This window comes from Natrix helvetica, assembly GCF_964273705.1.
Source record: "Natrix helvetica genome assembly, chromosome: 3".
Classification (NCBI taxonomy): Eukaryota; Metazoa; Chordata; class Lepidosauria; order Squamata; family Natricidae; genus Natrix; species Natrix helvetica.
The window spans coordinates 138,647,132-138,661,773 of NC_138549.1; the positions used below are offsets into that span (position 1 = coordinate 138,647,132).

Sequence of the window (14,642 nt, forward strand, 5' to 3'; positions counted from 1 at the left end):
CAGAGAAAAAATAATAATAGGTAAACTTACCACTAGAAACTGACAGCAAATAAATTCAGATTGGTTTTATTCTATTGTTTACATAACAGAAAATAACTGATGGGACCAAGGGCAACCATAACCAAAACAAAAACAAAAAAACCCAAACAAACCATTAAAATGTTAAAAATTAAGTGATCACCTCAAACTGATAGCCTCTCTTAAAAGCTAAAATAGCAAGAACTAAATTTAAGTAAAAGGGACAAATTCAATTTTCTTCTGGAATGCAGTGCCTGGTTTGTTAAAGAAATGCAAATTCCAATTCAATATTACTATTCCAGGTTTAGTTTGGGATGATTTTTTATGCAAATCTGCTAATCACAACCAGTCTCCCATATTTACAAATTATTGATACTCTAGCCTTTGAAAACTTTCCACTATTGCATGATCCAATTTGGATCAATCACCAGGACCAGAGGTTTACTCTTCCGAGCTTTCGGACTTGTGCTAAAGCCCATCTTCAGGGAATTTTTCTCTACTGGAATATGAGCTTTGGGCTATGCTATGAATCATATTTAGGTGGCGCCTTCCTATTGGTTAATTAGTGTGTTGTTGGTCATCAATTGGCTGTTGTTTCCATGTGTTGCCAAGCCCTCGGCTCCTAAGTACCTGAGAAGTTTTCCACTATGGCTTCCAGTGTCAATATCAGAAACCAAATTTATGCTGTATTTTCTTTATCCATTTTTCCCTGGAATTAGATCCTGTATTTTACTTTTATTTTATTCATTTGAAAGAGATGGTATATGCATTTTAAATACAATCATACATACATTTTAGAAAATATTTTCTTAAACTCATTTGCTTAATGATCTTGAGCAGGTTATTCTACAAAGTGAGAATATCACAAGTTTTTCCCAATCTGATTTTGCAGGAATGTGACAGGAAATTAACAGGTTCACTGAGGGTTTCTTTCCTGAGAATGCACTATACAGTAGAACCTCTGGTCACAACCATAATTTGTTCCATAACTTTGGTTACAACTTGATTTGGTCAAACCTAACCAAAATTAATGCAGTGGCCACACATGAGTTGCTGTTGTTTTTAAACTCAAATAAGTATTTCCACTCCTATTATATTAATAATGATCTGTTGAACAAGTGTATTCAAACACGTTTTCAATCTTCACAACTTGATAAATAAGGCTATCATTTGCTTTTGTTGTTGTTGTCAGCTTAATGCAGTGAAACTGCCAAAGGTTTGGATTTAGCCTGAAATGAGATTTGAACTAAGTACTTCTTGGAGTATAGTGTTTACACTTAGTTACAGCAGCACATCCAATCTCCATGATATCTCCCACTCCATCTGAGTTGTGCTATGTGATACACCTCATGGTATTCACTAGAAACCAGCTGCTGTGCGATCATTGATTTTTCCAAAGAAGATGACTGATGAATACCAATAGAGTAGTAAGAAGAGGAAAGGGAATATGCAATGAACTGTATAACAGAATCATTCAGAATTGTCCAGAGATGATTGTTTAGAGATGAGGACATTGTGGACCTGTCCAGCCTGGATCAATTACATGGTCAACTTCCTAATTAGAAATCAGTGGCACTATCTTTTATTCTTTTTATTCTAATAATGGAGTATCTGAATTGCTATTAATTACTTCTCAGATACAATGTTTGACTGGAAGTTACAGAAGTGGATCGTGATTTGTTTTTATTTTAATTTTTCCTAAAGCAAACAATTTGTATTCATTCTATCCCCCAACCTTCCCACACCAATCCCAAAGTGATTACTGGATTATGGTTCCCTTGAATTTTAGGGATGGGAGGCACCTTGGTGATCTTCTAATCCACTACTTGCCCAGGGCAGGAATCCTCAGATCATCCTAGACAAGTTTTTGCCCAGGTTTTTGTTTAAACGTTTTAGCAGTGAAGCGCTCACAACTCCAGGTGGCAATTTATTCCACTGTTTAACAGCTTTCATGATCAAGTAATTCCTCCTTATTTCAAACTTGAATCTGTCTCTATAAAGCTTAGACTTTGGGCTTATTCTACCCTCAGGCACTCTGGAAAATACACTATATTGCCAAAAGTATTCTGGGCCAGCTAACGTGTCTGTGATTAATCTTGTCTATAAGGAAACATTGTGCTATGATGATCAGAAATATGCATATTATACATATTTTGCCCAATGGGACAACCTTTAGACATGATGGATATACAACTCCCAGAATTCCGTATTTGTCTTAAGAAAAATGTGTTGACAAATGCAGTTCCATCATACTGGGACATTGCCACAGTTGATAAATTAGATTTAAACTGTATTATGGTTGGTCACACAGACAGCCAGATGCTTAAACTGGATTTGACATTTTCTCCACCTATTAAATCCTTTCTGAGGATCTGAGATATGATGGTGGTGGTGGTGATTACATTGACCACTGTAAACTCTTATTTGAGAATTTGATAGGATTGGTTACAAGTTGATTTTTGTATTACATTTATTAATTTCAAGAAAGTTTTGGCTAAATAATCCTTTGGTGCATCCCCTTCTTCACCAATAGTCACAATGTGCCAGTGTGGGTTCCAACTCCCGTTGCAACCATACCCATTGCCCACAGCGCTCCAGCTGCTCAGCGGAGCAACGCGCAGGTGCTGTACACTCCATGCGCGTGAGCAAATGCCCCAGTCAGCTCAAATAGTGGTAAGGAGAGTGGGTGGATGGGTGGGCCCTCTGGAACACCATACCGGAACAGTACCTGGGGTGTACCGGTCGGATCTCACCACTGCAATGTGCTTCATGGCATTGGCAGAGTTTTTCTAGTAACTTAAAATGGTATGTCACTTTGTCTTAAACGAAACAACTAAGAAGTCTGAAGTGTTGGAAAGTACTGGAATATTACACAGTACTCTCACAGCCAATATTGCCACAAACTGAAGGTGACTCTATTCATGAATTAAGAAAATCATTTTTTTCCAGTATCTGTTTCTGTTAATATCCATTCAATGTGAAGTGGCTTAAGGGGTTAGGAACAGAATAGAAAAAAGAAGATATATATTACTTTAGTAAATGAATGCCTTTAAAAAAACACCCTAATTAAATCATACTAAGAGGGCAACTGGATAACTACAATTCACATGTTTTCAGAGATCCATAATAGAATCAGAGACAGCATATGTGCTTGGGGCAGAGGAGAAAGTAGAAAGAAAAAATAATATAATTCAGAAATAATATAATTCAGAAATAAGTGCACCAAAGCTTGGTGCATACAACCAAGCTTTGATGTTCTTTTCAACTGATGATAGATAAAACATAATTATTTCATAGAACAATTACTGTTTCAAGATCTACCATTGGGGATAAATCTGTAACCAAAAAAATGGTTTTGGTGCATGAGTAACTTTTCCTTTTTCAAGACTTATTTTGTACTCACAAAGGTCATACTGCTTTGCTGACATTCCCGACAGAACCCCATGACATAGGGGTTTATTAATAGTCCTAATTATTGCTATTTATGATTTACTGGAATTACTGCCATCTGTCACAGGCACTAGTGTTTGCCAAGCAATGCTGCATTTGGTTAAATTATCATACAAACCACATCTAGAATGTCAACAAGAAATGGCTCTAAAGTGCATTTATGTGCATAATAAAGTTATCTTGGGATGGGAGGGTATACTGCAGTCTCTGTTCATGTGATAAGAAAATGTATCCCTCTAGACATTATTATGGATTTGTTCTGGATGCCTTCCAGATTATTGTCTCTTCCAAAATTTCCATTTAGCACAGTCTTTGGTCATGTTTTCTGGGCATTCTGATAGTTGGTGCGAACATATTTGGAGGTTGTGAAAGAATGCTTAAAGTCATTGTAAAAAACACTCCACTTCAAATGCATTGTTTTCTAATTAATTTGCAAACAAGCGATGCCAAATGATACATGAAGAAAAATAAGGTCCAAAAGATTCCCTTTTATACCTTTATATCAAAAATAATAATGCTACATATATCACCTTGATTACAGCATCCCATTGGGGAGAGCAATGCCCAAGCTTTTCTTCCAGTAAATTCAAAGTTTTTTTAATGGGAAGCACGATACACATATTTCAAACGAATAAATTATATGGATCAGGCTTCATGTTGTTATGGTTTATAAACAATCATTTATGACACAGTATTTTATGTGAACTCCCTAAAACTGAAATGTATTTCATAAACTATAGGTCCATGTGATGTGTCAACTAGGCTTCAGTTGGGATTAGGACAGGAACTGTCAATGAATTGACTCCCAACTATTGTTAGGTCAGAATTCCTTAAACTGGCCATGCTAGGTAGAGGTGATGGGGCTTAACATTTTATAACATCTCTGGATAAAAAAACGGACTTTATAAATTGTAATTATTTGGTAGAGAATAATTTCACTTCCTCATTAATTAGCTTTTGAAAGCTATTGGATATTATTCTATATGGTCATTAGCTATTAAGCTGTGTTGTTTTTAGAAACAGGCTGCCATATAAAGCAAGTTCTTGTTCAAATTATGATTAATGTTTTTTGCAATTAATTGATCTGGAATTTGACTCTTGATTTGTCCAGACCCAGAATAAAAGGTTATTTTAAAGTCATCTTTACTTTCTCTCTCTGCTCAAAGAAACAAGTCTCAAAGTTGCTACAAAATGGAGCTACTCCACCTACATTATATTTGCTATTCCTCTTCTGCTCTCTCAACTTCTTGGCCATATGAAGGATGTGTGGAAAGGGATACAAAGGCAGCAGTGGTAGGTTGCTAACCGGTTTACTACCGATTTGCTTGTGCTCGCACTTGCGCACACGCGCAATGTTTCTGCTCATGTGTAGAAGCGTCGGGACAGGTGGGCAGAGCTTCTTGCCGCCGCCACTACCGGTTTGTCCAAACTGGGCCGAACCGGGAGCAACCCACCTCTAAAAGGCAATGCCTTCAACCTCAGTTAGATCACCACCAGTGGTGGGTTTCTGCCGGTTTGCACCGGTTTGGGCAAGCCGGTTGGTCAATGAACCCGGAAGTATGTTCCTGCCCCACCCCTGTCACTCACTCGCTCGCTCGCCCCCCCCGCCCGTCCAGAAGCCGCTCCATTGCTAAACCAAGCTGCATGCCTATCCATCGAAAACAGCACTGAGTGGGGTGGGGAATCCTCCCTTTCCTCCTCTCAGCGATCTTTTGCGAAGGGAAACAGCTCTGAGAGGGGGAAAAGCCTTCCATCGAAAACAGGGCTGAGTGGGGTGGGGAATCCTCCCTTTCCTCCTCTCAGTGATCTTTTGCGAAGGGAGGCTTCTCAAAATGGGATGCCCCCATCTCTTTGCGCCCCTCAATCTGTCTCTCTCTCTCTCCCTCTGCCCTCCCCCAATGGCTCAGGGTGAAAAACTGGGGGGAACCGTGCAGAGGAAAAGGAGGAGGAAGAAAAGGGGGGAGAGAAACGGAGGGAGGAAGAGAGAGAGAGAAAGAGTGACACACAAAGGGGGGAAGTTGGGAGACGCTCCCTCTAAATACTGATGCCCTCTGCTTTTTGGGGGAAAGGCATTGATCTCAGGAGGGGAAAGGAGAGGAGGGTCATTGGTGAAGCTCTACCCCCTATTCCCCCTAACCCAGTTAAGCCAGCTTGGTTTGGGATCCAGCCTTTCTAACTTCATTTGGGATCTTCTAACATCCCACTCCCACCCGGTCACATGGCAGGCAAGCCACTCCTATCCAGTCACATGGCCTTCAAGCCACTCCCACAAAGCAGGCCACACCCACAGAGTAGGTTCCAAAAAAATTTGAAACCCACCACTGATCACCACAGATAATTTTCATTTTCTGTTTGTTCTGTATACTATTGATTGGGGAGCAGGAAAAGTTGTGCAACATATCTGTGGATTTATCCCCATTGATATGCTGGTTGTTTAGCCTCAGAATCTTATCATGACTGAACAGGTTACATATACATACATTTTCATATACAGTATATAATACACAGAGTATATTCTACATGAGAGCCAGTTTAGTTAAAGATATCTGGTTGAAACCAACTAACAGTTCTAATTCTCCCAAGCCAGCTTGTTAATTCAGCTTGTTGACTCAGTAACCCCAGGAAGAAGGCAATAGCAAAAATGTCAACAATCCTTCCACCCCCCAAAAAAACCATTGACATGTCCAGGCAGTTGCCAGGAGTCAAGAAAAACTGAAAGGCATATTAGAGGAACAGTTTACAACTTGTTTCTTCAAAGCTTCAATCATTCAAGTCAGTGAATGGTAAAGGAAGTGACAAAAGAAGGTAACTCCATAAAAGCAAGTCTGCAGTAAGCAGGTACAGAACATAGGATTGTGGTAACAAGTATCCATCTATCTGAGTTTCATAATTCAGTACCATGGAGAGCAATTATGCCATCCAATTACAATATACAGGGAAATAAATTACAATAATCCGAGGTAACTAGACTGCATTCCCATGACATGGCTGCTCTACTCAGTACTTAGTGATGCAGTAGCTGATGATGAAAGGAATCCAAAGGCACTCTAGTTTGATTGGGAGTGCCATCTTGGTTGGAATTCCAATTAACTTGATGATACCGAGATTCTCCTGTTTAGGGTTGTTTTGGACAATTGCATTAAAAATAAAATAAAAATCCATTTGAAGACAGAAACATTATACAATAATACAATAGCAGAGTTGGAAGGGACCTTGGAGGTCTTCTAGTCCAACCTCCTGCCTAGGCAGGAAACCCTATACCATTTCAGACAAATGGCTATTCAACATCTTCTTAAAGACTTCCAGTGTTGGGGCATTCACAACTTCTGGAGGCAAGCTGTTCCACTGATTAATTGTTCTAACTGTCAGGAAGTTTCTCCTCAGTTCTAAATTGCTTCTCTCCTTGATTAGTTTCCACCCATTGCTTCTTGTTCTACCCTCAGGTGCCTTGGAAAATAGTTTGACTTCCTCTTCTTTGTGGCAACCCCTGAGATATTGGATGTCTCCCCTAGTCCTTCTTTCTATTAAACTAGACATACCCACATTGCTTGAAAGTAGCCTTGTGAATCTCTTCCTACACATTTCAGGAAAGGATGTATGACAAACAAAACAAAAAATAAAGTGTATAGTATCTTGAGAAGCCTTATCCCACAAGACTGATGTAGATTCCCATTGATATGCAGGAAGCTGAAAGACTTTATGCTTTACTGTATCTTCTGTGGCCCCTGTGCTATATTACAATCTTGGTCAAAGTAGGAAACTGATTCTGAAATTTTCACTAATCTAAAGTCCACTTCTTCATATACTGGAAAGACCTCTGTGATTGAAAGTAGTTTCTTTTAGATGGTCACACATTAAGTTTAAATAACTTTTGGTCAACAAAGTTTTTGCCCCCCCAGCTCCAGTATTCATTTGATTCTTTTAAAAAAGTATTATATAGCTTACAATATACTACCAGATACATTATTAACTGAGGTTGCATGTTGATATAGGTTTGGAACAATCATTTGCTGGCCCAAGCTTCTTTTAAATAGAGCATTTCTGTTTAGTAGAATTCAAGAAATGTTAGAATATGTGGAGTGTGATATCTGGAGGTTTTGGTTGGATGGCATTTTAAAAAAAATCAGTAATGTATGGCATTTTAATTTTAAAAATTCACTTTCAGATTGGGTCTAAATGAAATGTCTCCCCTACATTAGTCTTTAGTAAAAGAGCAGAGCTATCTCAGTATAACTCCACACAAACAATATCTCCACCCAGGATTGCTTTGATTATGTTACAGGGAATAATGAATAGGTAGAATAACATCTGTTATGGGAAATGTCCATGGAAGGGTATTGATGTGCTTGAATGTTGGTGTTGGAGAAGATTCTTGGCAATATTACAGACAGCCAAGAAAACAATAAGATGTATCATAGAACAAATCAATCCAGGGTTCCTACTTAAGACACAAATGACTATGTTCAAATTATTCTATTTCAGAGGATATGAAGATCTAGGTCTCTGGAAGAGGTTCTAATGCTGGAAAAGGTTTCCACAACCAGCTGCAAGATGGACAGATTCCATTACAGCTGTGAAAGAAGCACCATTGGAAGAGCTGAAGGACCAAACAGGGGACAAATCACCATGGAGAAAATCTGTTTATGTGGTTGCTAAGAATTGACTCCAATTTGACAGCCCTTAATCAATTTAACAACAAGACAACACAGATTTTATTAAGAATGGCTACTCACCAGCAATCTAATGTCAGTATCTGGATCACAACTTGAGCTGTAAGTAAGCATACATACAAATATAATATATATATATATTCAAAATAGCATTTACTTTCAGCTGCCAAATAATCAAAACATATGCATGGAATTAAGTAAGAAGAATTCATGGAAAAATTAGTAACTTTAAAAACATGATTTCCAGAGAAGTAGTAATTTTGGTTTATTATATAATGGTGCACATTATAACATCCTTCTATTTTTACATTCAAATTAGACCTCTAATCTAATTGTGACATGTCAATTCAAAAGTTATCTTGAAAATAAATGTAATAATTCTGTGATTCTTCTCAAGCAAACATTTACGAGGATCAGGCTTCTAATTTTATTGCTATAAAACTGCAAATAGCATACTCTCCAGACCCATTATTATTCCTTTTTCATTTTTGAATAAATCAAAATCTATAATGCAATGTTTCCTTTCATAAAATAGTCTTTTTAGTGCAGGAACTTGAAGGGAATTTCTTTAGACCATAATACGACATCATGTATAGATTGGTGTTTATACACAAACAAAAACATTATATTACGACCAAAAAATGTTTTTTAACAATACAGGATGGCAATAACAATATATTAAATCTGTGATGATTCAGTGTGTTTTATGTATCTTGTGGACTGGCTTTAATCAATACACCATTATTCTTAATTTTATTGATTTCAAATTGTTTCTGCCTTTCCCTACTCCTAATGGCTCATAGCCAATCCTTTGGCAATATCCTTAAGAATGAGCCACCCATCTTTTATTGTTTTGTACTTGCTTGTACAGATTTATTTTTTTCTTTTTGTTCCCCTTGGCTCTTTCTGTGTTGCACATGATGATTTTGCTACTGTCTTCTTTAAAGAATCCGTGACTAATCTTAAAAAATTGTAGACTTAGTTTTATGAGAATCTGAAGTCCCATCCTTTGGGGCAAATCTCTACTTGATTGCTGAAAATCCTTCCTCCTTGAAAATGTATGTTCTCCACATCTATATTGTGTTCTTGAATGTGAACTCCCTCCAGATATAAAGGCTAGCATCATGTTCATCCACCTGCCATTCACATAGACAAGATATTAATGTTCTTTTGGGGTTTTTTATTACATGTATTAGTTATATGAATGGCTGTGATATCATAGATTGTAGGCCATTAAAGTGAAAACTGCCATAAACCCAATGGAGTATTAATTGGTACTTCAACAAAACCTAATATGCTGTCTAGTATTTTAAATATCATTCAGAGAAACAACCTTCTACTATCTTAGATTCTATAATCTTAGAACTAACTTGCTATAGCAATATGCAATTAATTCATATGCTGACATGCTTGAATAAATATGATTACACATTTCAATCTAACACTGCTTACAAATGAGCCCTAATTTCTTTTATTTATTTATGGAATTTATTGGCTTCCCATTTTACCATAGGGTAACATATTAAAAAGATGGTTAAAACTCTACAACATCTATAAACAATACAAACACAATACTGTAAAAATATAAATACTTCATCCTAACTAAAAGATGAGAAGGGAGACAATAGGGTGAGCAAGAGGAAGGGAAGGTGAAATCTGACAGATTCACAAAGTATCTGTGCCTGAATCATACTCCATCAAAATTGTCTTGTTTCTAGTTTGCCCAAATTTCTGTACTGGCATTTAGCACAGCTATTCCAGGCAGATAAAAAGGAGAAGAAAAAATACTGAAAGAAAGCCTTAATTAGGTTTGAATGAAAATACACAACGAGTCTTTTCAGGGCTGAAAGAAGATGCAAAGCTGCTGACACAGATTTTTTTCCAGGTTACTCAAAGGCAAACAAATTCCAAAACTGCAGGAAACTATGTGGGTCAGGTTTTAAAAAAAATAATCTAATGCAGCAAAGTAGAGAGTAAAGTGTTTTCCATGTGACTTTAGTTGATAGACATGAGTTAGTCCTATAAACTTGGAAGCAAACAAAAACTATAGAATTGGACAGGGTGATTCTATTTCATCACTGCTTTCACTCCCCCAGTCCCATAAAAGTAATCTGAAAATATCTTCACTTTAGCTAAGTTAGAAACCTTGAATAGAACCAAAAGCATGCCTTTCTTCTGAACTAACACAAGTCCTGTGGTAGAACAGCAATAACACACACAAGTCACATTCCTGTGCCATATTAAGAAGAAAGAAAATACATTATTACTCTTCCTACCACAGCCTATAAATCATGTTGAGTTCATTTGTCTGGGTATCTGCAAAAATTCATAACCTTATAAAGTGGGAGTTGAAAAAATAAACAAGGGACCTTTCCACTTGAAAAGTCACTAACACCTCTGCAGCCGAGGAGCTGAGAGATGGAGTAAGACAAAAGAAAATGGTTCAGCCAGAAACCTCAGAGAAGCCACAGCACTTCAGAAAACAAACTAGCTTCACAGTGATTTGAATTACATTAATCCTAAATCAGGGATAAATCATCCCAGTTACCTATCAGAAGAAATAGGAACACAGGAGCATGGAGCCAATCCTGGAGGTGGCTGTAATTCAATAATATGTAATAAAGAGAGGAAATCTGGGTGAAGTCTGTCCTGTGCCTTCTTTACATGTGCTTAAAGTAAAGGTAAAGTTTTTCCTGCCAGTCATGTCCAACTCTAGGGGGCAATGTTCATCTCTATTTCTTAGCTGGGGGGGGGGGCAGCATTGTCCGAAGACAATTTCCATGGTCATATGGCTACCATGGCTATATGCCGAAGGCACACAGAATGCTTTTACCTTCCCACTGAAGTGGTACCTCTTAATCTATTTACATTTGCATGCTTTCAAACTGCTAGGTGAGCAAGACGTGGCGCAAATAGTGGGAGTTCACCCCATTACATAAAGTTCAAACCCAGACTGTCAGCTTTCCAACTGACAAGCTCAATGTCTTTAACCGCTGAGCCATGGTGTCACTTTCTGGTGCTTAGAATTATTTAAATGCCTATGGGTATGTCATATCTTAATTGAGACTGAATCCAATGCTCTTAATCTATAGCTCTCTTTATTTTATAAATTGGCTAACCAAGTGCTAACATTTTGGGTAGCAAAACAGCCTTACATTTCTCAGAAAAGTAAAAAAAATGCAAATGAATGCAAAACACATTAGATGTGCATTAGATGTGCATTAGATATGCACGTGCACACAGACATGTCTGTCTCTCTGTGTGTGTGTATCCACTGGATTCAATGCATTTTTGTTATTTCCTGAATATTTAACTGCATTAAATAGTTAAATATTTATCTGTAAAGGAAAGTTGGTTCATACAGTGGAATTTTTTTTAAAAAACTTGCAATTCTAAACATGCAAATTGGCTATCAAGTCAATAACTTAAATATTTAAGTAAATAAGTAAATAATCCCAAGCATCTTTTCCTCCCTCCTTCACATCAACAGCTGCAATATGACCTCAACCGTAGCTTCAGAAATGTGCTTGATCAGCGTGGCAGCCTGTCCTGAAATGAATTTGCCAAAGAAGATCATACACAGGCCTGCTCAACCTACTGATTTATCTATTATTAATTTCACTGCAAAAGCCCTAATCCACAGCAGTTCTTTTTCATCAATCACCATAATGTCAAAGAGGTAGGATGTCTGCTTCCTTATTAATTCAGACTGCACCTAAGAGAGATCAGTATTGTTATTAAATACACAGAAAATGCTACTCCAAACTGCCATACCATCCATCAATTCTATAGGAATAAATATGAACCATTTGTGAAAATAATGTGAAAGAAAGCAAAAGAGTTAGAGGAAATGATTACTATGATTCATTGGTTCAGTTGGAAATGGCATGCACACTTCTGCAAGGATAAGCCAGCTTGAACTCAATGCACCTTACTTCTGAGTAAATAGGAAAATTGGGCATTTAAGCTTTTAGTAACACATGACTTGGCACCTGATAACTTCATAGGATTAAAAACAAACAAGGACGGTATTATTTCAGATTATTGAAAGAGATGCATTTCTCTATGCCTTGTAACTGTGATTCACATTTTACTTCTTGGCAAGGCAGGAAACAGCAAATCTTATCTATGTGCCAATTTGCTAACAAATATTAACATGTGCTAAGAGCTAACAAGTTCACACAATATTTTGAATCCATATAGCACTCCAGAGATTAGCCCAAGCTGTCAGCAGATATCCCTGGAGTTGGTGCATAACTGCTGTGTGGCTTGATGCTATGAGTGCAATGTACCCAAGATCCAAATAAATTCTGATACAAAGGTTAACTCAGAGGACAAAAGCAAGAAGGTCTGGCATAAGGGGAACAGAAGACTGTGCAGCCCCAAAGTAATTATGATTCCTGGAAGGTAGGTTTATCCTGGCTAGATGTGGGGGTTTAAATTTACTTTCTCTATTTTCTTACAGCATTTCCTGTATAGCAAATGCCAAAACTGTTCTGAATAACTGAAGCATTTCAGGTCACTGCAGGTAAAGAAGAGCTAATCATTAGGAGAAGCTGGATCATTATAGCTTCTGCTTAAGTTCAGAGAAGTAATTGAAGTGAGAAACTTGTATCTTTAAATTGAATTTGGTCTTCTTAGTTCATAACCGTGAAGTATTCTCAAGCAGGTTTTAATGGTTCAATAGGCCAGGTGCTATGGCCACTTTAAAGGCAATGAGATGCTCTCTTGTTTGATAGAATCCACAACAAAAATAAAATCCATAACATCTCTCTCTCTCTCTCTCTCTCTCTCTCTCCCTCTCTCTCTCTCTCTCTCTCTCTCTCTCTTCATCATCATCATCATCATCATCATCATCATCATCATCATCTATCATCTATTTTCAAATTTATATAACTACCCATCTCACAAAACTACACAGCTAAAAAGCTTAATAAATAGCAACAATATTATTATTTAAAAAGCATTAAAACTGTAAAAATCCAGCTAAAGGAATAATGGGTAAAGGGATATTAATAATAATAGAGCCACCTCTTTAGTTCACTAGTAACCTGGGTTCCCCATGTAGACTGTTGTTCATTTGTTTTTTGCTTTTTCCCCTCCTCCTCTTTTCTTTTTTTTCCTGTTTTTGTCATATTTTAATGTTTAAGAATTATTTGGTTTAATTTTGTTATTCTAGTGTTATCTGGTATTGCTTATACTTTGTATTCTTCCAAAATTATTGTTTAAATTAAGATTCTTCTAATATTCGGCTTGTAGCCGACTGGAGAATGCTACAATTGAAGGAAGCAGCTGCGGTGCGGTGAGGTTGCCTCTCTCCTCATCCCTTACTTTGCATGAAGATTTGATTCAGCTTTTAAAACTTTAAAATAACTTTCGGAGCATTTTGGAGGTGCGGCTGGAGGGAGGGGGGTTTTCCCCCCCCCCTTGGACAAGCGGCAAGAAACAATTTTGCTCTCAGCCCCCGGGGAAGGAGGAGGGGGGAGAGCCAACGAATGAAGCCTCACTTAGGCTGAGATGATTTTCTTTTCAATTTAATTTTACATATTACAATGATTTGAGGACTTTTGGAACTTTTTAAAACTTTGTTACGCCTCTGTGCCCAAAACTGGCAGGGCAAGATGGCACACTTCCGTTGTCTTTATGAACTCTGAAACCTGACTCCACCTTTAAAATTCAGGCTTCCGGTCTTTGTCTCCGTGTCTCCCAGAGGAACCTCTTGTGGATTGGTATTTTTTTAACCTTCTAGGGGAAACTTTCTATCTATTGCCAGACTTATTGGAGAGATTCTCTTCTGCCTGGTTATTCTGCTCCCGGATTCACCTGGCTACCCTTCTTTTCTCACTGCTTACTTCATATTTGGACTGAACTTTTAACGTTATAAAGGATGGCATCTAAAAGACCCCCTCCTGGAAAACCTGGCTTTGCCACCTCTGCTCCAACATCCGCAACATCCAGTCCAGCCACACAGTCAAAGATAACAGAACTGATGCAACATAAGACTACAGAGATGGACTTTCAACAAATGCTTCAACAAATTCTACAGGGCCAGGAGGAAATCAAGAAACAGTTAAGGGAAATGAAAGATGAAATTAAAGAAAATCAAGCCCAAATATATAAGAACTCACAAAGACTGAATCTTGTGGAAGGGGGGGTGGAGGAGGTGAGGGGGGGGGTGGAAGCTGTGCAGAAAGGGAACAAAGATCTTGACATCCAACAGATGAAATTAGAATTTGAGAGAATGTCCTATTATCTTAGATTTCAAAATGTTATAGAAGAAGATGGGGAAAATATAAGGGACATCATGACAAACATTCTGGCTGACTATACACACAAAGAAAAACAACAGATGGGGTGGGATATAGATCTGGTTTATAGAGTGAACTCAGCATATGCTAGAACACACAATGTACCCAGGGAGGTTCACATTAAATTCCTTAGAAAAACCACAAGAGATGAAATTCTGGGAGTACAAAGGGGGCAAGCATTGACATATCATGATAT

The 14,642-nt window shown here is 37.7% G+C and overlaps 1 protein-coding gene and 1 long non-coding RNA gene across 7 annotated transcripts in view; one reads left to right on the plus strand and one right to left on the minus strand.

The window, feature by feature from the left end:
* SYT2 (synaptotagmin 2) overlaps nucleotides 1–14,642 on the minus strand; it is a 132,142-nt gene that overhangs the window by 78,709 nt on the left and 38,791 nt on the right. For 5 of the 6 annotated variants that reach the window (XM_081948870.1, XM_081948869.1, XM_081948873.1 and 2 more), the window contains exon 3: nucleotides 8,202–8,238. The exons of the other annotated variant lie outside the window; for it this stretch is intronic. The gene's annotated coding sequence lies outside the window, so the exon portion shown is untranslated. The remainder of the gene's footprint in view (nucleotides 1–8,201; nucleotides 8,239–14,642) is intronic. 6 annotated transcript variants of the gene reach the window in all.
* Nucleotides 12,385–14,642, plus strand: part of LOC309389918 — a 55,960-nt gene continuing 53,702 nt past the window's right edge. The window contains exon 1 of the long non-coding RNA XR_014175029.1: nucleotides 12,385–12,545. This is a non-coding gene — a long non-coding RNA (uncharacterized lncRNA). The remainder of the gene's footprint in view (nucleotides 12,546–14,642) is intronic.